The 27,522-nt window shown below is 38.1% G+C and overlaps 1 protein-coding gene across 3 annotated transcripts in view; it reads left to right on the top strand.

The window, feature by feature from the left end:
* The window catches only part of NKAIN2 (sodium/potassium transporting ATPase interacting 2), a 293,614-nt gene that overhangs the window by 212,261 nt on the left and 53,831 nt on the right, over positions 1-27,522 (top strand). The window lies entirely within an intron of this gene.

Raw genomic sequence — 27,522 nt, 5'->3', positions numbered from 1 at the left:
TTCTCTTTCAGCTAGTTTGAGATACCTGCATGCAAAAACCTCCAACATACATATTTATTATTCTTCTAAGAACTGCTGACATGATACACTTTGCTTTCCTGGCCTCGATTTTGACCACTGAGTGTCCCACAAGCCTCTGATAGCAGGTTACATTCAAATGACACTATAGTATATAACTCGTGACATAACAAGAAGTTACAGCTATTGTTGTGAAAGCCAAATTGAATATAAAAGAAAATCCAACAGTAAAAACAGATTCACTGATCAGTGTGCAGGACTCAAATCTCATCAATTTCTCTTTAACCATATTAATCCATAGGCATTGGAGTACAATGGAAAAAATTTTTCAAAAAAAATGTTGCATATGAATGAAAATCAAACCCAGAAATCTTAAATCTTTTTTAGGAGTATAAGAATCCACTGTTACACTGCAGAAAATTTCAAAGGGATGAAAACCACTTGTTTTCAGGGAACAATATATACTGTGGCCCACAGTTACTCAAAAAAGCCAGCAGCTTTTCCATTTGTCTATTCCCCAGTATTGTTATCACTCAAATTTAACTCATGGAATTATAGCTTCATGGAATCATTTTGATTGGAAAAGACATTTAAGATCATCAAGTCCAACCCTCAACCCAGCACTGCCAAGCTCAACAGTAAACCCTGTACTTAGTGCCACATCTAAATATCTTTTAAATAACTCCAGGAAAGGTCACTGAACCATTAACCTGGGCAGCCTGTTCCAATGCTTGACAATCCTTTCGGCAAAGACTTTTTTTTAATATCCAGCCTAAACCTTCCCTGGTGCAAGCTTGATTCTGCCCTGACACAAGCCAGGATGCCATTGGCCTCCTTGACCACTTGGACACACTGCTGGCTTATGTTCAGCCAGCTGTTGACCAGGACCCCTAGGTCCCTTTCTACCTGGCTACTCTCCAGCCACTCTGCTTGTAGCACTGCCTGGGGTTGTTGTGACCCAAGTGCAGGACTCAGCACTTGGCCTTATTGAATCTCATGCCGTTGGCCTCAGCCCATCAATTCAGATTACTCTGTAGAGCCTTCCTACCTTTAAGCCATCAAAAGGAGATAACTAGGACAATTTTTCTGCCTTTTTTTTTTTTTTAATTTAATGAATGATGAACAAGAAACTTAAGGAATATGTAGTTCAAGGTCAATTGTGTTCCTGATGCAACAAGGTTTTCAGTGTTTCTGTGTTTAAATAGAGCTGTGTTTCTAGACTCATTTTTTTCAAGTCAGTGTAATGGTTCAAAATAACAAACCATTGGTATTTTGCTAGCTGTAGACAACTACATCTGCATTATATTTCCATTTGTGTTAATCTAATCGTGTTAATCACTTACATGATTACCATAAGTAAAGAGCTACTTGTGTGGGTCAGTTTTCCAAATCTGGTGCTTGACTACTGTTTTCATCACTTTTGCATTCCCAGTTGTGGTCATGGGGTTCTTTTTCTAGTAGAAATGCTAGTCTAAATTCACTATCATATGAAATGTTATGAGAAACAGAGGAATTACCTGGTACTACTCAGTGACATATAACACAAAGGAAGAAGAGCAGATACTGCTTGTTTTCCAGCAAATTAGCTGTAACAAACCCAAGCATTAGATCTGACCTATCTCCAGTTAGTAGAAAAAAATTAATCTTTCCCTTCAATTTTCTTTTATGGACACTTAAATAGAAATCGTACTTTACTTGTAAACCTAAATTTCAACCTATGAATTGGATACTTGTTTTCTATTTTTATTTCTGTATGTTCATGACAATGATCATGCTAACGCTGACCTTGGCTTTTTCATGGACTGGTGGCACTGCAGCATGTTTTTAAGGATACTTTCTACTGCCTACAGACAAAAAGTTACAAAGTTATCCTGCTTCATTGAGGACCACTTATATCAGCCTTTGGAAACATTATACTGAGTTTATTTTGTACCGCTTGGCTGTAAGCTCACAAGTAATGCAAATGCAGAAGGTTAGGCTTCATGTAGATGTGATAATTGCAGTGGACAGTGAAAAGAATATGACAGATAAGATAAAAACTATAAAGCCTTCATGGTTTGTACTTTCTAAAAAGCAAGTCTTAAGGTGGGCTGTGAAATATGTCAAGGATTCCAGACAGATATTCTCCTGATGAGGTGCAACAAATCTCATAGTCTCCAAGAGAACTTCTCACCTCAGAGAAATGTGTCCCAGAAGCAAACAGCGAGAGACTGTGCATCATAAAAATGCTGCTGCCAATTTTGTGTAAGTAAACATAGATTCTAGATTTTTAAGGGTGAAATTTTGGAGACTTTTCATTTCTCCTACTTCTTAAACAAAATAGCAATTAAGACAACCAGAAAGTTACATAATCCAAAAAGTCAGGGGAGTCCTCAGTGTGCATAGTGGTGGCGTTCATTTTGTAGAAGCAGCCTTAGAATAGTAGAGAGATAGATGTGATGATGCATAGATATTTTGCCAGCTTCACCTGAGGAGTGTATTTTGTTCAGGTTAAAAAAATAACTGGAAAAAATTGCTAGTTTAGCTCACACTGAAGTAATAGAAAATTCAGTTTGGTGGTCTCTATACATCAACCAGCAGAATGCTCATGGTTTAGAAAAACTTCAAAATAGGAAAAAATTATTTCCAAACTAATGTGTGGAATAAAATGCTCTGATAAATAAAGAGTTATCCCAGTTTGGGTATTTAGCATTTATGTGTATGCAAAGCAGGGCTAGAATAACCCACAGTGATAATAAGGACGGCAAAGCAGCCACAATCACTCCTTTGTCCCATGACACAGAGCACTTATTACATTGGGTGATGCTTGTGGAAGACTATAGCCTCTGTAGAGCCTAACAATATATCAATTCTTGTATCACATATGTAAAAAATGACCACATAATGCACATTTATATCTGTTTGTAGCCATTCCCATGTCAGCACATTACATCTTGCTCAGTTGATGTCAGATTTTTTTTTCATGTTTATGGAAATCTATTTTGAAAAGCTTCTACTGTTTCTTTACTCAGTTATTGTGGTAGTTGCCCCTCTGAAGTGAATCAGCACCAAAATCTCGGTGCAACACACCATGTTAAGTCAATTTTTAATGTGTCCTTCATATCCATACCTCTTGCTTGATTCTTTTCAGACTAAGCCACATTGCTATCACTTTATCTCTGTATATTACCATCTTCCAGCAAGTTAAAGAGAGAAAGGGATTCTGAGTGAATGCAAGGAAGAGGAATCTCTTTCGTTCTTAAGTACAGCTTTGCAGTGCTGTAAAATAAACAAACATATTTTGTGGGCGTGTCCTGCAGCACACAGATATATGGAACTGAATAGAACCGTCAAAGGCCAGATTTTCTCTGCTTTCTGTGAAACCCTGGGCTCTGGGAAAACATCTGGAGAGATCCAGAAGGGCCAGTGGTATCCTGGGGTGCATTGGGAAGAGTGTGGTCAGCAGGTCAGGGAGGTGATCCTCCCCCTCTCCTTGGGCCTAATGAGACTACATCTGGAGTACTGTATTCAGTTCTGGTCTCCACAGTTCAACAAAGAAAGGTGGTACAGAAGAGGGTCCAGTGGAGTGCCACAAAGATGATTAGGGCTCTGGAACTTCTCTCTTATGAGGAGAGACTGAAGGAGCTGGGCCTGTTTAGTCTAGAGAAGAGAAGACTGAGAGGGGATCTCGGTAACACACATAAATATCTCAAGAGGGTAGTGCCAGACTCTTTTCAGTGGTGCCCAGTGACCGAAGGAGGGGTAACGGCCATAAGCTAAAACAGATTAAGTTCCATCACAACATGAAGAAGAACTTCTTTATATTGAGGCTGGCAGAGCATTGGCTCTGACCAGGGAGATTATGGATTCTTCCTCTCTGGAGAAATTCAAAACTCACTTGGACACAACTCTGGATAACCTGCTCTAGATGACCCTGCCTTGGCAGGAGGGTTGGACTAAATGATCTCCAGAGGTTCCTTCCAACCATAAAAATTCTGGGATTCTGTGTTTCTATGGAACAATTCCCTCATTTCCTACCCTCTCCAATTCTTGGTGAATCATAGCTGAGTCTGCAAAGATGAGATCTTAGTTTCATCACACTTTGAGAGCAACAGTTATTTAATGCTTTGCTGATACATGCAGAAAAAAGGCATCATTTTGACCACAGCTAATTCAATTGTTTTATTGAAAAAAACTAACCCTTAATGTAGCCTATGTTCACATACCGGGCAAAACTCTCCACTCAACTGTTCTCTCCCAGGGAAGTCTCATTTACAGAGCTACGACATCTTGAGCACCTGGCCTATTCCATATGCTCTGCAAGGACCACAGCTCTGCCTGTCCATGGTGCCTACAAATTACCAAAATGAACTGGTCTAGTGATGGCTTGACTTGTATACTTCAGACAATAAAACATACTTATGTGCTTAATAGTTATTGATTCTTGTTGCTTACATTAGAGAAGCTATTTCATTTTCAGGCCTACTGGGTTATCAAGGATAGATATACTTAAATTACTGATCTCTGGAGAGAATTCTTCCAGGTAAAGAATGAGGTCAGTGATACTAATGGGGATTTGATTTGCAACTATTTGAGTTTCATTCTGTATAGTATTTACAGAGTGGAAGGTTGAATGGTAGTTCCCACCCATTCCTAAACAATAGGAGGTACAGCTGCCACTTCACCATGAAGAGGGCAGCACTTGGGAGGGACACAGTGCAGGTTATACACACCTGCTAACCTTGGCGTGTAATGTCAGGGCTTAAGATGGTCATTGACTCTGTGTATAAATAGTATTTGCATCCCAGCCTTTCAGTCATACAGCTGAAAAAGAGTCATAAGCTCGCAGTCCACGCTCTGCCCCCCCCCACATCAATGTCTAATTATATCTACAGAGCCCATGTACAATTTTTTTTCAATTACACTTTTTATTGAACTCCTTTTTTTATAACAGAAGGGGGAAATCTTTTCAGTTCAGACCCTGAGCTGTGGTTAAGATCAGTGGGTTCTGCCTCCAGGTCTACCACAATGTCCTTTGGAAAATCATTTCTTCTCTTTGTGCCTCTTCCCAAGTGCTGCAGAGAGGAAAGCATGCCTAATTTTTTCATGTTCAGTTCATAAGACTCTATACCATTTGCATAGATAGAAATCTCTCGAATATCTTGAAAAAACCCTAAATGTCGATGACACCAAGTACAGTAAGGCCTTTGTGTGGTACAAGGAAATTATAGCAATTGCAATTGCATTTCATACAGAAATGGAGATCAGATTCTCTATATTTTCCTTCTGCCTGAGTTTTATTCTTTGATTATGCATGACCTGCCCAAAAGTCAACAAATTAAAATCCATTTGTAGATCAAAACTCTGAAAATATGCAAATAAAAGATCAGCCTTGGAGATAAGTGTGACAGAATTATATCTATTTGCCAACAAAGGATTAAGGGTATTTAGTATGCTTGTCTTTTACTTCTCACTTACACATTCACAAATCTATTGATTTTAGTAGAGCTAAGTGCCCGAGTTATGGGAATAAGACTAATGTGAAGGCCTCACCTTAGCCAATTTGGGCTTTAGTTATATAGACCTCAAAAAGATGAACTGTGTAATATTATTGCAGTAAAATAAGTGGAGGAAAAGCATTTCTTATGTACTTATCTGCATTATTGATGGTAATTTACATACCAAATAAATTAAACTATAAGTAAACTATTACACAAAAATATTGACCATTTTCATAGTGATCCTGTCCACTGACTTTTATGTGCTGTATATTAGTCTTAATTCCTTTTTGTTCCTTCCTGTATTTAAACTTGAGTATATGCTTCATGCAGTCATTAAAATTATTATTTCATGCTTTAAAATTTGTAATATGTAATTATCCATCCATAGTATTTACAGTAAATGCATAATGTTTGGGACTCTGCAAAGTCTGCATCATACATAATACTTTTCTAGCTCTGATGCTGTCAAATTGATTTAAACATCATGGAGCATAACTGTGTTACTAAGATGCAATAATACATCTATGAAGTTAGGATGCCAGCATCAGAATCTGCTCTGCTGCAGACTTACCACATGACCTTTGGCAGGGTACTTAATTCATGCCAATTATTGTCTGTACAATACAAAAAATGTTTCTTAAATATTTCAGAAAGATGCTGCCAGGATAATTCCATTAAACATTGTAGGTAATCAAATATTATGGAAAGGTGGTCTGTGTATGTATTTAAGCACTTAGAACAGTAGAATAGCATTAATGTGCCCTGCTTCTCTCAATGATTAATCGTAATTAGAATAGGGTACTCTTAAAATCCTTAATGTGAGCATAGCACAGGTGACATTAAATAGTCTCATGCCCTTGTGGAGAGATAGGAATTGCGAGTAAGAGTGTACTCTCATAGGAATTTATTTACTGGACTGTCTATATGTGCTTTAGACCTCCATGCTCAAATATGTTTCTGACAGTCTACCACTTAAAGGTTCTCAATGCTGCTGAAGAAGTATGATTAAAAACAAAAACAAAAACAAAAACAAAAACAAAACCAGCAGTACCTGTTGAAAAGAACCAATCTTCAAAGTACAAAACAAGCCAGCCAGCCCATATGGACAAAAAAGGAGGAAAAGATAGGAAGATGGAGAGGGAATACTAGTTTGCAATTTCATTGCACCTCCTGTTACTGTGTGCAATTTTGTTCTCTGCAATACAAGACACTCAGCTATTAGCATTCAAAGGAGGGGAACAAAGATGGTGAAGGGCCTTGAGGGGAAGCCATATGACGAGTGGTTGAGGTCACTTGGTCTGTTCAGCCTGGAGAAGAGGAGACTGAGGGAGACCTCATTGCATGCAGTTTACAACTTCCTTGTGAAGGGAAGAGTGAGGGCAGACACTGATCTCTTCTCTGTGGTGCCGTGACAGTACCCAAGGGAATGGCTTGAAGTTGTGTCAGGGATGTTTAGGCTGGATATTAGAAAAAGGTTCTTCACCCAGAGGATGATTGGGCACTGAAACAGGCTCCACAGGGAAATGGTCACAGCACCAAGCCTGACATGATTCAAGAAGCATTTGGACAACGCTACCAGCTACATGGTATGACTCTTGGAGATGATACTTGTGGGTCCCTTCCAACTCAGCATATTCTGTGATTCTATTTGACCATTTTCAGCTTTTTTGTAGGCATGATAGAAAAGTAAAAAAAAAGGGCTATGATTCGGAATGAGTAAACTTTGTATTATATGGTGGAAAATTCTCCTTAAAGGCAGCAAAAGATGAAAGTGTGTAAAAGTTTGAAATTTATGAAGTAACTGAAAAGAAGATGGTAGCTCATCAACAGTGCGCTCTCATACTGACAGGAGGGGACAAGCCAGGTGGGACAAGCAACAGAGAGCCTTGCAAGAGAATGAAGTAGTTGAATTTCACTGGAAGAAACTAAGTAGAAATGGAAGGATAAAGCAAGATGTGGAAAATCATCTCAGTAGTACCTTTCCAGGTGGGTTCAGTCTAGACTGAGACACTGTCAGGAGCAAGGAGAGGATATGGCATGGGAAGAGAGGCAGGATGATCCTCTGAAGCTGAGACTCAAAGAGTGAGAAATCAGGTCATCAACAGGACAGCAAAGGTTAAAGAAACAGAAGGCTTGTAAAGTTTCTGCATTTAGGGCAGAAAGGGAAACGCCTTCTGAAAGGGGAAAGTACTTTTTTTTTGTGGTTTTAAATTTTTCTATTTTTATTTGGGAAGATATTGATAAGACCTGAGCAGAGAGAAAGGCTAGAAGTTCCTCTACAGACACCAGCAAATGACAGAGCAAGACTAAAAGAATCATGCAGCAGGTATATCAGCAGGACAGACTGCATGATAGGAGAAAAGGCAAAAGAGCAAAGGCAGGGGAGATGGGGGAGTCACAGGAATGCATGAAAAATAAAACTGCCTAACTAATGATGTCATTAGGAATGAGGCAAGCAGCAAAGTAGTGTTTCTGTGAGTCCCAAAGCATCCGTGAGTGGAAGCAAACAAAACACAAGTTGGCCCTGGCTTGTCCAAGTTGAAATGCTAAAACTAAATTGTCAAGTCCTTTTGTCACAGCTTCAAAGAAACAATCGAAGAACTTGTACTGTAGTAAAGGTCTTCACTGAGTTCAGATGGTTAATACTGATCTTTTAGGAAGAGTCACCTATTGATTACCCTTCAGGTTCTGCTAATGAACCAGCATATTCCATTCCTGTGCTCAAAATACATACAATGTACTATGCTGGGGAAAAAAAAATAAGATAAAGATCAGATATATTTGCTGCTAGTTCAGCAAAGCTCTTGCAAAACATCTGACCCTCAAATATAGCAGTAAACTTATTCTGAGTTCTTAATTTTCTGGTCTCCTCTAGCCATCATAAAGGTCTTCAGTTGTGCAGGAAGCACATCTTGCCCTCACTTAGATCTACCCATGCTAATTTTGTTTCCCCATCTCCCTTCTGACAGTAGCCTCTACCTCTTCTACACACATGCATGTCATACACATACCTTGCACATCAGCTACCTCCTCCTGTGCTTGTAGAGTGGTGAGGATATTTACATGCGAGAAAGGAGACGAGCTTTAATCAAGTTTTGACTCTTTGAACCTAGTGGAGAAAAATAGCATTATTTAATTAAGGCAAAGTTGTTTTCTAGGGCAACACACAGACTGAAAGAAACTTGGTTCTTAATGATATAGATTGGTACTTTAAAAAGACTGGTTTTTCACTGTGGGATTGGGCAAAATCAGCACAATGGGAAGAGGGTATGAATCATTGTAAAGTGTTAATTTAATAGCACTGTCGTGCCGTGTTAGCAGAGGCAACATCAGGTTCAGACATCTTTGACATTGGCTTAGAGCAGAGTATATTGCTGTTTCTCTGTTTGACAATAATGCTAGAGCGTATGTCGTTAGTGTTTTGAAGGATTGCTACAAGAGATTTTTTTATGCTTATACATCTCATCTGTTATTGCTTCTATCAAATTTTACCTGCATTTCTTCACTACTTCTTGTAAAAAATTGAATTGCACACATCAAAGCATAAACATTTTTTATAAAGCAGGGAGCTTTGTCAGTAGAATTGTACTCATTTATTTCCCTAAAATCTTCTCTCCTTAATGAGCTGTGTTTCTATAAAACTAAGGTATAATTGTCTGAAAAATAGTTTACTTCAATTCAGAAGAGAGAATTTGGGTTTAAACAGTCTTTCCCAACAATGCACATGGAATTGTCTCTGAAAGGATTATTTCCCTGATACAATGAAAGAAAACAGCACCAGCATGAGCAGAGACGGGAAGAAGCCTCTCTCACAGACCTTCTTGCACTAGCAAAGACAAACAGTGAATGTGACTTTTTGGAGGTAGGTTGGAATTTTGATAACAAAGAGATGAACGTTAGATTCATTACTTTGAGGCCTGAGGGAAGTTTCCTGAGAATTCTTTTTCACCATCTCATAAGTATTCCTTCACACAGGGGACTCTGTTTCTGGTTGACCCTGTAGAGTAGATAGTATTATGATAAAGTAATAAGATTACAGTTTCCCAGGTTCAGTGCCTCATGGCGTCCTGGGGCTATGTATGCCAGTGGTGCTGCGCTGACTGGTGGTGCTGGCTTGCTGACTTGCTTCCTTCCACAGTTGGCATTTAAATTATTCCTCTCTTCTGGTACTGGTATAGTCCTGTATTTATGATACTATCATGGCATGCATGTGAAGAGCTGCATGTGAACAGATTCTAGCTATACACAGGTTAGACTGCTTGGACTGGGGTCTGTTTACCTAGTCTTGGTGAACCTCTACAGGTCTCTTGTTTTGAAGAGATTCTGGATAAAGAGCCTAGTCCATTTGATTTTCTTTCTATATAAATGAATTTACATGGTAGGGAAAGCAAATTACGCTTGCTTTAGATGTAAGAATGATACTAAGAATAGCAATAACAATAAATATCACAAGCTTCTGTAATCATAAGTATTCTGATACAACATGTAGTTAGACAAAAAGACTGAAAACTCATTGGTTAAGTACCAGGTTCACCAACCCCATTCCTGACCCAGTTCTGAAGGTACAATTAACATGAGTGTTGGTCCTTAGAAATTTAAAAAAACCCATCCAGATACAGATATGCTTCAGTGTCACCATGCACAGTATTCTTGCTGCTATTACGGTACTGCCTTGTTCTGCCATATACAAAAGTGACAGCCATTATTTTGCCATTTTGTATTACATCCCAAAAAGAACCTCCAGTTCTGGAATGAGGGAACTCAGTTCATGAGTTAGGGTAATTTTTTCCTGAATATAAGATAGGGAATGATAAAACATACAGCCATCTTCCTCAATTTGATATTGAGATAAACATATTTTCAAAAAAAAAGGGCAGAAAAAGCCAGGATATCACTGTTTTTCAAATTTGTGTTGAAACTTGCATTGTATATTTTATGTAGTATATTTCATGTTTCATTTTTGTGTGCTGTTAGCACAGCTTTCTGTGCAAAAGATAAATCGAGCACATAAAAGTATAGGTTTATCTATGAAAACATAGAATGACCTGGTTTGCCACTTTAGTCATAACTATTCTGGTCACAATACCATGGTGCTGAAAATCGTCACAATACCGTGGTCTGTTAAATTCACCAAAGACAAACAATGTCAGGAACTGTAACTGAACCTGCATTGAGGGTACTGGTCAATGATAGATTTCTGAAATTCTGTAATACAAGTTGAGTGTTTTTGGTAGAGCTAACTACCCCACTAAAAAAAAATAATTATGCCTAAGGAAAATAAAAATCTAGGAAGCATTTAGATTTGTGTGTAAAATAAACACACTTCAGAGTATGTAAAATGAAAACAATAATATTGCATTATGAATTCTGCATTTCCCCCCCCCCCATTTTCTAGCATAGACAGTATAACAAACCTTTTGCCTTCCAGAAAAAAAAAAAGGTACCTCACTTTCTGTGGCAACTGTGTACCCTAGGACCCTTGGAATAAGTGTCTGAGGCATGTCAAGATAATGGGGTCAGAAAACTGCTTGTAATATTTTTGATAACTGAAGTTTCTCATGCAATCTCAGAAGTAGAGCTGACTGGGAATTTTGTGAAGGAACATGATTTTTTTAAAAATGCATCAGCCCTGAAATGTTTTGTCTTAACATAATGGTGTCATAAACTTCATTTAAAGTGTAGGCAAGTGATGTTTAATATAGTACCTGGTTTCCTGACAGATTTCTCAGCCGGCTGTTTGTGCTCTAGGCTTTTATGGTACATTTATACTTGGATGGGACACCTCCTAAAAACTGCAACATGATTACTGATAATGTTTAACTTTTGCTACAGTCTCTGTCATACATTAAGCCCAGATCAGCTAGCACTGTCCCAGACACTGTTGGGGCAGCACAAACCAGGGAGCATCTGTGGTAGCCAGTATGGATCTGCTCGTTTTGTTCTGACAGATAAAAAGAAGTTTATTTGTGTGAACACAAGCTGTGCCATAGCATTTGGCCTCTAGGACAGAAGACAGTCTATGGGTTGTTTTAGTTGCTACTATGTCTATTTACACTACTGTGCATCCCCAATGTCATGGCTATTGCGCAGTTAGAATCTGGGTTCCCTAGAGATTTAAGAACATGAACACTAACTAGATCTCCAGCTAGTTTTTGAGTCCAGTTGTGGACCTACACCTTGGAGTTCAGGAAAGAAACATGAACTGTAACCTAGTACTGTGGGAGGAAAATTCATCTTTTCTAGGAAAAATCTTAATTTTTTAGTGCTTACGTAGCATGCAAAACAATGTGTGCAATAAAGATGCTCTGTAGACATGTCCTAAGGATTCTTGGCTCTCTGACTTCTGCAGTGCTGCAATTTTAAGGAGCGTGGAGTCTGAGATAACTTTTTATCATAAATTTCTGAATTTTCCACCTGAAGCCGAGGGTTTAAGTGACAGGTAATATTCATTAGTGAGAAAGTCATTGTTCCATCCAACTGAAGAAAATTACTTTCCCTTGAAATCAGAGGTAATCTGTTCTTTGCACGTATTCTCAGTAGACATCAGCCAATTCTCACCACTTCTCTAACAGGTGTTATCTTCAGCACTGGTTGGACAGACAGGGAGAGAGCACATACATGCACCTCTGATGTGTTTGGGGGGCTTTCAAGATGGGACCCTGAGCAGCCCCATTTACCTAAACTGCAGCACTATTAAGACATCAGTTTTTCAGTACTCAACTGCTTGGAAATGACTGGCATAAAGTGATTCGTGCCTTCAAAACCATTGGAGCAGATATTTTTTCCCAGAAGGCAGCAGTCTCTTAAGCTCTGTCAACTTAACCTCCATTCTGGTCTGAACACAATAAAGGAAATAGCTATTTCTTAAAATAAACAATTCCATAATGAAATGTTGTGACTTTTCCTCTACTTTATTTTATTTCCGTCTGTCCATGTTTTCTGCAAACATATTGGACATGTGTGCATACTCACAACCTGAGGAAAAAAGGCATCTACAAAGCTACAGGAGCATTTGTCTGCTGGTAATGATTGTTGCCATAGATGGGAATTCAACATTTCCACGACAGAATTTATTTTTCCTTATATGTTCACAATGATCAAGTAGTGACATCTGGAATCTGCCTCAGAGGTTCAAGTCAATAAAATATTAATAGCTGCCATTTCCAGCAAGGAGGTTGTAGCAAGAACACAGCAGAGGAATCTCTGACATTTTTGTTCCCATTGTTTTGCACCTAATTAGTTAACCACGTCTACTTCCACATACTCTTCTTCTAAAGATTAGAAAAAATAAATCTAGGACTAGGATGCAGTTCCCTGACTTCCATTTAGATAAACTGCAGTTTATTTTCTGTGAGTGCTCTGTTGGGAAGTGGCTACTGAAAAGGGACTGGATTCTCAGGTCCTCCTCCTCACTTCCACTGAAGCTGGGAGGAGCCAGACTGACTGCGCACATCTGATTCACAATGAAAACCAGACACAGAAATCAAGGCAATGCTAGGCAGTCTCATCTGAAGCACTCACCATTTTAAAAAGAGATTTTCAAGGCTTTCCTTAGTAATTCAATTCTAGTGAATTCAGTCATGAAAGCAGGGAGAGTTGGTGGAAGAGAAGGACTGTCGAGCCTTGCTTCAGACAACCCTATTCTTCCCATTCCTCTCATTCAGTGAGCAAGTATTCAGTCACATATACATAAGAAAAAAATAATGAGGTTTAATGAATCTCCAAAGATCAGCTACTTCATAAAAGCAAATGCCACACTTCTATCAGTAAAAGGCTTCCAAGTCCAACATCAGCAGCAGAGGGAATTTCTATTTTAAAGCAAATTGCACCCAATTTCAGTAAATTATCATAGAATGATTATTCAACTTTTATCCAGTCAATGTTATGCCTCCCTAGTGAACTGGTTTATTGTCAGTACGTCTGCTTCAAAACATGTCTTCCCTGGAAAGCACTCATTCATTCAACTTCTGCCACTGGAAGCAGGCAACAGTTTGAAGCTAGCAGCTGCCCTTGAACAAAACAGGTAGAGATGCAGAAAGGCTGCCGAATCCATAGCAATAAGCACATCATGGCATAATTACATTAAATCTCCAGAATGGTCTGTACACACAAAATGCCATATGTTTTGGACAGAGGAAGCATGTATTAGCAAAACCATAGTATAACATAAGCATTTCCATTGTAGTCCTGTTAGCATGAAATTGACTTTTTATCTTGAAAATTATCATTGACAGAACAGAAGATAATATTTGACTGGTCAGCTAGTTAGCCTGAGGGGGATATAATTAATATCCTGAAGGGCAAGAGTGGATGATAGAAAGGTTTGGAGGGATTTTCCAGTTGTAACTGCATAATCTAATAGCTGATGCATCCGTTTAACCTTTCTTTGATATGCTCTTCTTTCACCACTGCATGTAATAGCAGTTCTGTTTTCTAAATGTCTTCATTTGACTTTGAACAGGTTAATAGGATTTATTGCTTCTGCAGCCTGCCTACACAAAACAGAATGTCAATATGGACAATACCTTCTGGCCTGCCAGAGAATAATAGACTGTTTTCTCCATCCCTGCTTTTAGGCAGTGATTTAGTTTCCTGAAGATTTAGGTACAAAAGGGAGAAGCGGAGGGAGGTGGTTTTCCTGTGAGAGTCTACCAAGAGCTGGCACTGCTAAATAGCCGCTTGGCATTTGTATCACTTGGTGGTACTTGCCTCATTTTCAGATGGCAGCCTCCTGATTCTCCATTAGAGATGCCTGCAGAAATTTTGCTGTGGTTAGATAGCAATGGTACAAAATACATGACCCAGATACATTTCAAAGATTGCAGTGGACTCCTGCAAACATTTTCTTTTACAAACTGCATGAATTGATCTCATCTTCAAAAGAATTAACTTGATAAATCATTATTTTGTGCTCTGTCTGAACCTACATTTTAGGTTTCAGCGGCTTTGCATTTTGTAAAGATGGTTCTGGAATCACTGTGTATCGTAAGAAAAGGATTTTTCCCTAGGCTGTTATCTCTTTCTTGCCACAATTATTGCTTCTTGCTGCAATGATCAGAATATAACGATGCGGCAAATTTTACAGAAATGTGAGTTACATGAACTAAACAAATTGTCATTTTCTAAAATCCTTTCCAAATGTCATCTGCATGTTTATACCTTTATGAGTTGTGAAGCTCTGACTGAAAGAAGTTAGTGGCATTAAACTATATGTAAAACGTAGGTAAGCAATATGTGCTGCATTTCCAATTTCTTTTTGATCTTGGAAATAGTACTGCCATGAGAGGCTCACTATGATGAGCCTAAAAATTACCATAAGTAGTAGTTATTTAGTCCTATGATTTTTAAATATGGGGATGGACAAAGTCCCACCACAGTACATTGTATTCTCTGTCCTGAAATGCTCCTTTTGTGTAGCTGTTGGGCTTCCTTAAAATTTCTGATTCATTTTAATTAAAACAGTCTAGCAGAAGGTGAACAAGAAAAAGGAATGAGTTTTGTTTCATTGTTGTGTAAACAAAAAAAGAAACAAAACAAAAGAAAAAAGAAACAAAAACAAAATAAAAAAACCCAAACCAAACCAAAACCAAAACAAAACCGTTAAAAACCCCAACAGATTTGTTTCCAAAGTCATATGAAGATATCATCCTTTTCTGCACTTACTGGGAATTGCTTTGCATGGTGTGATCCATCTCAACTCAGGTACTAACAAGAATTCATGAACTTGCAGAATAACAAAATTAATCCCACCTGTTTCCAGACGAGGGACAGCCACAGATGACAGCTACCATCAGCAGACTGAGCAAGCACCCTGCACTTGAGCAGTGTTTCATCTGGGCAGTTTGATCTGAGAACAGCTCTGAACTTTGGACTGAACTTTGCAAAGGCGCCTTCCTCAGCTCTAACACTCTTAAGAGCAACAGGCTCCATTTGATCCATAGCTCCTTAGAGAGCTTGACTCAGCGCATGAAGCTTTGAACAAGTCTCAGGGGGAATTTTGAAGAGGGTATGAAAAGCATTTAGGCCATTAACTGCCTCATAGAGGAATTCAGTGGCATTTTGGAGTCAGCATATGCAGCTGCATAGATCATTCAGGAAGTTTATAACTCTTCCTCTAAATTCAGGTGTTTAAATAAAGCTTCACTGAAATTAAAAAGTATCATTCTTCTGAAAGACTGTTAAGTTTTTTTCTGTCCCAAACAGACTGCCAGCTGGAAAAGTACAAGCAGTGCTAAACTGCTGTGAGATTAGAGATTAACTCCTGATTTGTACACATGAACGCAGAGGTGAATGTAGCATCATTTCTGGAAAGCTGGTTCTTTTTTTATTTTATTTTTTTAATATCTTAGGGAGGTGTACAAGTACCTACAATTGTTTTCCACTGTGTACAATTACCTTCAAAAATCCACTCTTCTGATAACTTTTAAAATGGGTTCTAAGAATCTCTGTGATTACATATGAAGAATTTTTTAATATGAATCCTAGAATCCAGTATTTTTCTATGCACAACAGTTAACAAAGCAAAGACTTGAATAGTGAAATTCTTATTCAACTTTTATTCAAAGAATGTCTGAGAGACTTAAGTTTCACGTGAAAAAGACCTATCAGCTGGAAAGGGTGAATGTCTGAATTGTTAAACTATTTAACATTCCTCCTTTTGGATTTCCTGCTAAAATTTGAAAGCATACCATTAGTTCATTTAGCATTTTCTTATTCTAAATTAAAGTTACTACTGATGTTGTTTGTCGCAGTTGTAATTGCTTGATTGTTGATGCTGTTGTTGTTGTAATTCGATTATATCACGTATAATTCTTGTCACTCAAGTCAATCACTTAGACTATCAAATATCATTCAGGGTGAAATCAAAAACTAAGCATATCATACTGTCAGATTGCTTTGCAGAACTGCCATTGCATACTATAAATTTATATTTGTTTATTAAAGCTACCTTAGCGATCAACATACATGACATATTGAAAAGTACCAAGCTTTACATGAGTTATCAGAATACAGTACATTTGTTTGATTTTTTTTTACCCTCATTTAACATAAATGGCACTTGTCAAAATTGCAACCTGTCAATGTAAATTTGGGCATCGTTCAGCCAGACTCCACACAAAAAAGGCACTTTGGCTTTACTTTGTGCAATATGGGGCCTTTGTTTGCTCTCCTTCTTGACAAATGACTGCACTAAAGCTACAGAGACAGAAAGACTGCCATGGGAGATCATACAGCAATTTGGAACATGCATAGGTTGGATTTTTTAATGACATCTCGATAATAATACACCTGTGACTAAAGCAGGTGATTGGAAGTGGAGCGGATGCGTACAGACAGATGGATTAAGACAGCAGTAATTGTGCTTTCACTTGATTATAATATTAACAGGCTCCAGGTGATTTCTATTTTTCACAGCATCACTCATCTCGACAAATCCCAGCAGGCTTGGAAGCAGAGTAGAGATGCATCCTGCTTTTCACATGAACCTGTTTCCAGTGTGAGCACTTAAGAGAGTTCTTCTGTCGAAAAGCAATTAGCTTCTGCAGTCTAGGGTGCCACTTAGAATATCCAGGCTCATGAGTTTCATCATAAAATTGACCTTTTTAATTTTTTATGCCTGAGATTCCCCACTAAAAGAGTAAGCGTTAAAAAATACAACCCTAGAGAAAATACTGAAGGCACATGTAGAATTTATTAAAGGATGTCTAGCCCTGAAGTGCTGCAGATAGAAATTCTGTCTGAATATAATAAATATGAAGTATGCATTATTGTGTCCTTAATTTTTAAATAATTGGTGTCATTAGGTAGCATAATGATACCAATTACATAAAAAGCATAGGAAAGCAATATGTGCTGCATTTGCAGACTCACATTTTTCCTGTAATAATTGCTTTTCCATACAAATAGTGTCTGCTTGCTGATACCTTTGAAAAACTAAGTACAAATTATCCCAATGTTTCAGAGTTTGTTTTGCTTTTTTAGTAGCGTTGCCTATCTTGGGAATATACTTTCTGACAAAATTTTACATCGTTTTATATAACAGAGACTTTTAATAGGCAGTGACATTTGTAATAGGCAAAGAAATACCTCTTTTGCCCAGACAACTCGAGTAACACTATTGTCAGCAATAGTATCATCCCTCCATCTCTGAGACCTATCAAGTTTCCATGGAGACATTGGAGATTTTCAATAGGGCAAGAGTGCTCAAGATTTAAAGTATGGATAGATGTTAAGCTTTAGGAATATCTGGCAGAAGCTGAGGTAGTTTTAGAACAGTACTTCAGTACTTTTGCTCTAAAATTTAATAGCAAGTTTCACTTGCATCTCTACGACTTAGACTGAAAGAGGACATGGCAGCACTTTTAGCCCTACTTGGAAGTGTTTTGAGGTCAGCTAAGATTCCTGAAGCTGACATCTATTCCTACTTATGACCTACAATATCTCTACAAAAATGATCCCCTGTTGTAGAGAGAGTGTAGAGAAGACCCAATGTCGAAGGAAAGAAGGAAGCAAGAATATGCACCTATACAATATATGTACACATATATGTGTGTGTGTGTTTAGGAAATGAATGAAGCAGAACTTACTGCAATCTATATAGAAGAGTTCTTTAGCTGATGTGTTGTGGAATATTAATATAACGTAAAGAAATTGTCAAGATTTATTACTTGTGTGACTCATTTGTCCGTATTCAGCTTCAGACCCAGCCCCTGCTGTCTGAATAATAAGTTCTAGAAAATCAGCAAACACATTGTTATATAGACATTACATAGGCATCAGAATAACTCAGTGGTCAATCACCTTCAAACCCCTATCTCTGACACTGTCAATGAACAATGTTTCAGCATAAGCCGTAAATTAACTCAGTTCCCTTATGAATTTATTGGGTTAATATTGTACTCTGCTCTAAATGATGAGACATGAGAAATAATTTTTGCTTTAGGATGGGCTATCCTTTAAGAAGGAATTGAATTGTTTCATTTTCCAGGGGGAAAGAACAACAAAACAAAAATAAGCAAAACAACCAAAAGCCACAAGAAAATCCACCTGTCCTGTGCCCTTTAATCACTTGCAAGTCCCCTTCTTCTCACCTCTGAAACTTTTCCAAGCAGCACACTAGGCCACTTCTCTTTTTTCCTCTGCTCACTGGGAAAGGTCGAGATAATTATATTGTATATCCTCTTTCTGTCATTTCACAAAGAGTCCACTTTTGCAGTTCTAAAACTCCATTTCTATAGCCTTTCTTTTGTCTTCCTTGCTCTTCCTACCAGATGGTGCTGGTTTTCTTGCATCTTTTTCCATGTTGGCTTAATCACCCTAAAGCCTAATGTTTTGGCTTAAAGCTTTGGAAAAATTTGAATTTAGGTAAAGGATTCTGACTACGCCTATCTTAACCCTTTTCCTAGTCATACAATTTCTACTTGTTTTCTAACAATTCCTCTCCAATTAGCAACTACTCTCTGTTCCAAAATTCTCTTTGAAACTCCCTGTTGTCTTGTTCTCATGGTAAATACTTCTCAGCTTTTGCTCCATGCTGTCTTTACTGTGCATGTTTGTCTTTTATTATTTAGACACTTAGTCCATTGGGGTACAAGATGTCAGTTTATTTATGTTTATAATACTCAATGTAGTATTATTGCCCTCTGTAAAGCAATAGTGGAGGCACATAAAGACTGATAAATCAATTTGAAGGAAAACTTCCAATGATTAATGAACTTGTCATATCAACTAGGACACTTTTTAATCATTTTTGAGGTACTGACAAATGTAAGAGCTGTTAATTATACGAGCCACAGCCTGCTTAGTGCTCATGCAAAGTTTTACTATCATTACAGTGGCAAGAATTTCCTGAAATTACTTTACCATTGTTTCCTTCCTTTCACAATACCTTCTGCAATAAAGTATTGTGTATTGGATCTTGCTTGTTAATGAGTTGTTTCAGTTTAAGGTCCCACAAGCTACACTGTGAGGAGAAGGAGCACAGGCAGACATGGAGGACGCAGGCAGTCAACAAAAGAAAGCGTTGTACTTAGAAAAATAATTTTCCTATAAGTATTAGATTGCAACTCCCTGAAACAGAGTCTCTGCTTTCAAAAAACCAATTTCTGGCAGATTGCAGAGGCTATTCCCCTTTGGTTTTCCAGCATCAGACAGGAGATGGGAATGGCAGACCCTCTCTCAAGGGGCTGGCAGCTGCTTAAAAAAACAGATGGGACCTGACAGGCTATTTCCAAGAGATGGAGTCGCTGAAGCAGGAAGAAGGGATGCCTGAGTGACTATGGGGAAAGATCCTGCTTTTAAACTGGGTGAATGGAGGACTCTTTTGACAGGAGGCAGCCTCCTTTCATAGGCTACCAACTGTCCTGTTTGTTATGTGACGTTCTTATCAGTCAAAGGTTTTACTATGAATTGTGAATTATTTGGTTAGGGTAATATTTGACCTGTGCAACAGAAGCTACCTCTAATTGTTTTTGACAAGAACCATTTGTGTTGCTTTGTCAGTTTGTGCCCCTCCCTCAATCTCCATGTAAAAAACCCACCACACAGATCACATCATACCTCCTTGTCCTGAGCCAACAAGGAACTTGAAGCATTCCACTTTTTCTTATTTCTTACTAAAAACTAAAAAGAAATTTTTTTCTGAAAATATTTGAAATTTAAACAGTTAAAGGTCTACTTGTGACAACCTTTGAAATTCTAATCTCTCATCTTGAAAATATAATTGTTTGCAGAAGATGCACATCACATCTGCCAGAAAAGGGCTGTCCCTGAGGAGTTAGCTCTGTGCTTTGCAGCCGTGCAAGCAGGTACTCCTCATCACCAGGTGCAGGAAAGTGTGCCAGCTTTTTAGCAAATGATGAGAATGAGCTTCTGCAGAAAAAAAATAACAAAGGTTGGATGAAAAGGGCTGACATGCAGGTCTTGATCTAGTGTGCTGCACAAAGGTGTTAAGCTTGTAGTTTTTGGAAAAAGATAGAAAGATGGATACTCCAGAAGACTGCTTAGCTTTTAGATACTCATTCTACTTAAAACAGAAATCCAACAAAAATGCACACATGGTTTGTGTGCAAGACAATGTGTTTGGTCTCTTTCTCAGTGCAGGAAAGGATCCGTGAAAAAAGACTGAAGTCCTATATACAAGGGGTGTGTGAAAGTCCACATTGGAACCGGTGGTCATTTCAAACAATTGTCTTGGAGCAGGTTCTTTCCATCCTTGACAAAAGACAAATGTAATTAAAATTCACCAACAAAGGAAGCAAGAATCTAAACATGGCCTGAACTCAAGAAGTGAAAGTTGTTGCAGAGCCCATTAGTGACTCTGCACTTTAAGTATCCTCATGTCTTCCTGCTCCTGGGCTGTGGCAGGGTCTGCTGTGCCCCCATTGAATCACTACTGATGTCATGGATGCCCCTGGGAGGTGATCTGTGGGTACAGTGCTTGCAACTCCGTGCCCCATCCTCTCATTTACAGTTAAGGGATTCTTAGAAAGTAACTTTATCATTGCACCTTGCAGAGCTATTCCTGACACAACCAAGAGGAGTCATTATTAGGGTCAGACAACATTATATCTTGTCAGACATTATATCTTGTATGGATGTTCAATATGTTTCTAAGCCGCTTTCTCTCTTCCAGGAAAAGACACTGCACCCTAACGTGGTTAATATAGTTATTGCTTGTTGCAATATTTGGAACATATTTCTAATACCTCCTGTCATCATTAACCTCTATTTCAATGGATTTCAGACCTGTAGGAAATCAACCCTAGTGTAATGTAAACATTATGTCAAGTTGGATTTTTGATGCACATTGTATTTGTAGCTGCACACCCATTCACACAAAAAAAGATATGCATTTGTTCATTGAGTTTTAATTAATAAAAGCCTTGCCAATTCCTTTTTAGACCTGTATCATCCCTTTCTTTTAATGCACTTCATTCATCACTTTTAAAAATTAGACCAATTTAGTAGCATAAATTGAATCCATAATTGAATCTTTTAGCTACTCTCAGACTTTACAAGTTAATCAAATGGCATAGTTTTAAATGCATTTTCAGTACATGCAAAAAACTGTCAGTAACCAACCAGCCCATTTCAAATGGGAAACTCTCATTCTCAACCAGGTTCTGTGCTGATTAAACTTTTTCTCCTCACAAATACCAGACTAGATTTTTCCAATCCCTGATAAAAATTAATAACATAAGACTATGTGGAAGGATGAATAAAGTATAATTCTAGTTAAGGATGAGAAAAGACAAATAAATGAAAAATGTTATCTGAGGTAGAAAAGAGATGTTTAATTGAACAGCACTAGAACCAGATGTCAAATGCCTTCACAGAAAGAGGCAGGAAAGGAAAATCCCAACAGTAGCTCTGTGAAAACATCAGTGCAACTGCTTCTTCCTCGTGTGCTGTGGACTCACCAGGGACATCATACCTGGTCTAGCATTTGACAAGTAAGTGTCTCTGTTTATGTGTGCTGTCACCCAGACAATCTTCCCCCCCCCCCCCCCCATTCTCCATCTCTCTCTCTTGGGCTAACAAAGCTATTCTTAAGCTACCAAGAAGTAACTCAAGTAAATTAGGTGGGACTGACATCTATCACAATGAGTCACTATATCAGGAAGTTGCTTTGTTTTAAGCCCTGATATGTTTGAATTGTAGCTTCTATCAGATTTTCCTGGATTTGTGTCAGAAGTTATTTGAAAACTATGGCAAGCGAATGATGTGTATAGATAAAACCTTTCTGAGGATGTGTGTGTGTCTGGAATAGGAGAAAAGAATATGTGGATTTTCTTGGAAAATAAGGACTTGAAAATTCATGGAATGCCACTAGAATGTCCTTAGTATCATTTTATTTTCCTGCCCCCAGGGCTATATCTTTGCCCACAAAAACTTAGATGTTCATGACATTATACTAAAAAAAAATCTGAAACCTGGTTGTGAAAATCACAAGCTATAGCAGCAGAAAACTGATTTTGTCAATATATTCTACATCTCTCTTATAAACCTTTGCTTGCGTGGCTGTATTGATTCTCAGTGCAGACATATACCTACATTTTAATATTATACCTCTGTTTTTTCCTTACTTTGTTGGCTTGTGGGAAAAAATGTTGAGCAAATGATGCAGTGCTAGCAACATAATTGTTTGCCCTTCCACTCAACAAAAGAAACATTATTTTTAGAGCATAAAATGCATAAATTTTAATAGCACCAGAATGTATTACAAATGACAGGTTATGGCTTCATTGATATAATTACTATTAACTCTCTGAACTGCTTTCTTAGTGGCTTTTTTGGGTAGCCATTAAAGCCATCCAGCTAATGATCTGTAGGTAGCATGGTTTCACTGGAGACAACAGGCAGTGAGCCTTAGATATCCAGAAAGAGAAATTGGAAAATGAAAGGCCAAAGGCTGGCAGTGAAATGAGCAACACTTCTTTCCACTGCTCTTGCTTCTCTTTCTTTCTTTTATTCCTTTCTGTTAGCATCACCCACATTTTTTCATGCCACTTCCTCTTCACTTTCCTCCTATTGCCAATTTAACAGAACAAAACAACAGCTGCCTAACACATGTGCAGTCAAATATTCACCCCATTTATGTGAGAAAATGTTCAACTTTTCATCAGCTTCAGAGCTGTAAGATTTTCTCTCAGAGCACAAACTTCTTTCACATCTCTGATATACATTTGATACTGGAGTGCATCAACTGGAATTGTATTGATAAACAATTGCTGGTCGAGGCTCGCTGCTCCATCCACGCGTTTATGTTCATTGTCTACCTCAGCATTGTTGTGAACTCAGGAATTCTGTTCCTACTTCTTCAGCAGAAAAGGAAATTATTATAGCATCATTGCACAGTGATGCTATATACTACATTTCAACATTTCTTTGAATTGGTAAAAGCCTAGAATAGTTCCAAATCACTGTACTGTTAATTAAAATGTTTATGTATATTTTTATCCTAAATAGAATATACAACGAGTATATTAGATATAGTGAAGAGTCTGAGAGCATTGGTTGTTCTAAAAAAGACCATTTCTTTCCATGTGAATATCAAAGTAAGTGAAATAGTATTTAGAGCTTCAACTAATATTTGGCTAAAAGCCAAAGAAAAATTATCAAAGATCTAAAATATACTTCTCAGATTGATTTTTTTCATGATACACTTATAATTTTAAAAGTAAGTCCTACTAGATTCTAACTCCCCCAAACCTGGGCTCATTTCTAAAATTACGTTTGAAGATTTTTTGCATTTCCACCCTATATTGTGCTTCCCAGGCACTATCTGCTTTTGGCAATTAATACAAACGTTACGGGGCTTGATTTGTTTCACTACAGCATCTGACCTCAATTTCTTTTCATTTGCAGCTTTGAAATAGCGTAAGCCTCTTTGTGGCAGACTTTCACATTGTGCTGATACTGCTTACTGAGCCATGGGCTCACACCATCAGAGTAGGCTATACAGACTGCATCTCTTTTGTTTTAGTTTAGATACACTCACTTTGTGCCATGTCAAGGCAGGAATTTAGACAGACAAGTGTTACAGCTGGGTTGGAAATGGGTTTTCAGCCATCTGACTACTGACACACATAGCTTTACATGGGTTATGATGGAAGTGGAGGAAGACCCATAGCTAAGAAGATTACACGACTACATCAAGGATTAAAGCTGCATTTATTTTTATGAGGCAGAATGACATGTGGCGTATCTCAGGTTGTTCCTATATTCATTTGCTCACACCGTCACTGAGAGATTAGCAAATGGGTCCAAACAAACCAGACTTTATAACAACCGGCTCTAACCAAACTTTCATCAGTGTCACTGCCAGCCATTCATTACTTCTGCAATTCCTCTTGGAATTAGCTCTTGGAGTTTGACTGTGGTTGGAGCAGATATCAACATCAAATTTGAGCTGATATCAGTGAATCCTGTAAAGGCATATTTCAAACTTGTTCTGGTGTCAGAATTTCTTCTTAGGAAAAAAAGTGTTCATTGGACACAGAGAAGAAAAATTACTGATCAAATGCAGTTGAGAGTACAGTCATCCCAGGTAGACAAGTTACTCCCAGGTGGTCTAGACACGGCCTGTTCCCAGCTGCACCTGAGAGTATGCTGAAGATCCTGGCCACTAATGTAGCTATCAACAACTCTCAGGGCTGCAGCAGCAACTGAGCACAGGGACAGCTGGCCATCCCACAATCAAAAGATGAATCCTTCTGGGATGGGTTGATAGGATTTGACAGCCAGCCACTCTTCCCTGCTCCAGCAGTCCCAATGCATGCATCAGATACGAAAAAATTAATATTGCACCCAGTGTCCTTAAAATCTGTCTGTCATTCCTCTCTGTGGCACTTTTGAGGTGGTTGCAGGAGTTGACTCCTGTTGTCTTGCAGCATCCATTGAATATCTGAAAGATGACAAAGATTCTTCTTTCATCATCAAAATGTTTCTTATTTGTGTTGAACCTCACAAGACTTTTCAATGAGGTGAACAAAAAACAACTGATGAGGTTTAAGTGAGATTAACATAGCTGAATCTCTTTTTATTCTCCTTTATAATAATAAAATTATTATCAGTCCAGTGTTAAGGGAGCTGTAAGAAGAAAATTAGGAACTTTAGAGAAAAAGTACATCTACCTCACACAACAGAAACCATCCAGAAATACACAGGAAATACTCTGAGCAGCCTAGTTGATAAGCTAGAAATACTACTCTGTCTGAATTTATCTGCCTGTGAGACAACCAATTTTTTTAGCCCAGTTATGTTCATGGCCAGTCTTCGCGAACGAAGATTTGGGAAAGGTCTTTACCCTTCGAGCCTGTGCAGTGGATTTTTTAGGTGAGACCCAGTGTGCGCTGAACTGAGCCCACCCTTTAATCCTGAGGTTCATCTGCCGGGGCCGAGCGAGCTCGGACAGTGGCAGCGAGGTCCTCAGGATGTAGGTTTGTTTAGAGTGACCTTCTCTTAGCTGGATGGCCTTACAGGGCTGACGAGCTCCATCTGCCCGGGGAAGTCCCCTGACCGGGAATCGAACCCGGGCCGCGGTGGTGAGAGCGTCGCATCCTAACCACTAGACCACCAGGGGGCCCCGCAGCCCAGTTATAGTGTATTTTAAATTGCACAGTTATCAAATTCCGTGCTTGATATGTGCAGCTAAGAATTTATTGAGACCAATTAAAGATTTAACAGTCTTATCAAAATACAACCATTATTAGTGGTATAATTACAATGACAATAATAGTCTAGTTTATCCCATTATTGGAGGAAAGTCTGATTAACACTGGAGTTAAAATTGTTATGCAAAAACATTCCAGTACGTACCCCTTTCTCTGGTGTTACACTTATGCTTTCAGTGTTCTTCTGGGGCTAAGGCTGTGATGTCAGTTTGACTTGTACTGTATGACAGTCTGAAAGAATGGTAACTGAAATGCTGCCTCTCTTTTGCTAGACTATCCTGCTGTTGAAAAGACAGGCTTTATAATTAAATAAATTGGAAATACTGAAAGATGTTATGCTTATTCCCAATATACTTTTTTTTTCAGAGGTAAACACTTTTTACAGCCTTTTTCACAGCCTGCTAGGGGGGAAAAAAACTCTTTTTATCCTTTTTTCTTCCGAAGAATGAAAAGGTAGAAAAGGCAAAAAGGAAAGAAAAAAAAACCAACACCAAGATTAAAATATGGTATTTATGTGATAATATACATGAAAAAAATTAGACATTCTTTAAAATTAAGCAAAGATGTTTAACCTTCCATTCATCTCTCCCAATAACAAATATAGGCCTGGTACTGGGAAAGACATCTGAAAATGTAAACTTTATCAGGTTTTTAGCAATCTCAGCTTGTGTCTAAAACTGGTAGGGTAAAACCTACTGAAAAGGAACTCAGACTCTTTCAGCACTGTATATATTTCAGAATACTCAGGCTGCTAGAAAAATGAGTCTCAATGTCCATAGAAGTGTGAGTAGGAGCCCTGCTGTGAAAATATTTTTATCATAAGTTGGAACTTACATTTATAACAGCAGTAAAGCAATTGTTGGAGCTTAATAGCATGATGCATTCTCAATTACTGCTATGTACACATGTCATCCAAGATAGCCTCTGCTATCAGCTGGTATCATCCAGTCTAGGTTAGCAGTCAAGAGACAATGATGTGTCATCTTGTCACAGTTAAAAATAATTCTGTGAAACTTATAGTATCACACAGTTTGTCAAGTATACTTAATTGACTTAAAGCAGCTCATGCACTGATCAAATCCTTATGGTATAATAGCAACATAATAGGCTACAACACATGACAGTACAAATTATGGAGAGTCTTAAATGACAGGTAAATAATTTGAATTACAAGAATGGAAGTGCATGAGGGGATACTGGGAGTGCTATAATAAACCCTGAATGCAATTTTCCAGTTGTATCTACTTGCATTCTCAATGTTCACAGTTCTTTTATGCACTGATGAGATACACATAAAATTACAACTTCCAAATAAGCCAATTTACTTTGTTCTTTTAAAATCTGAATTCACACTGGTGTGATGCCAATTTTCACTTTACCACAGGTATTTTAATATGTCTTATTTCTGTGTTTCCAATTTAATGAGACATAGTAGTAAACTGTGTACTGGCATTATTTTTCAGGTTTTATTCATCTTTTGAAAAAATTTTCTGGTCTGATTTTCTCTACCTTTCTTTTGTATTGCAACTCTTTGCTAATTCTCCATAGGGCTGACTGGAAAATTACGACTTGTACATCCAGCAGTGCAGGAGGTTCTTCCTGGATTGCATCTAGTCTGAAAGACACTTGCAAGACCATAAAACAAGTACCATCCTTGTGAGTTGATGCTTTTCTATAAACTAGGAAGGAAAAGAAAAAGAGTCTGAAAAATTATAATGAAATCCATATGAGTCCAAAGGATGCCAGGTACATATCTGGTGGGAGGAAACAGTTCCTAAACAAATTTTATTATCAGTTTATGCAATTTGTGGTTATCTACTATTCATTTGTTTCAAGTCAAAGTCATT

The sequence above is a fragment of the Manacus vitellinus genome, unplaced genomic scaffold (assembly GCF_001715985.3).
Source record: "Manacus vitellinus isolate BGI_N305 unplaced genomic scaffold, ASM171598v3 scaffold_4_pilon, whole genome shotgun sequence".
In the NCBI taxonomy this organism is placed as follows: Eukaryota; Metazoa; Chordata; class Aves; order Passeriformes; family Pipridae; genus Manacus; species Manacus vitellinus.
Note: the sequence above shows the minus strand (reverse complement) of the source record. Positions and strands in the feature narration are given on the sequence as shown.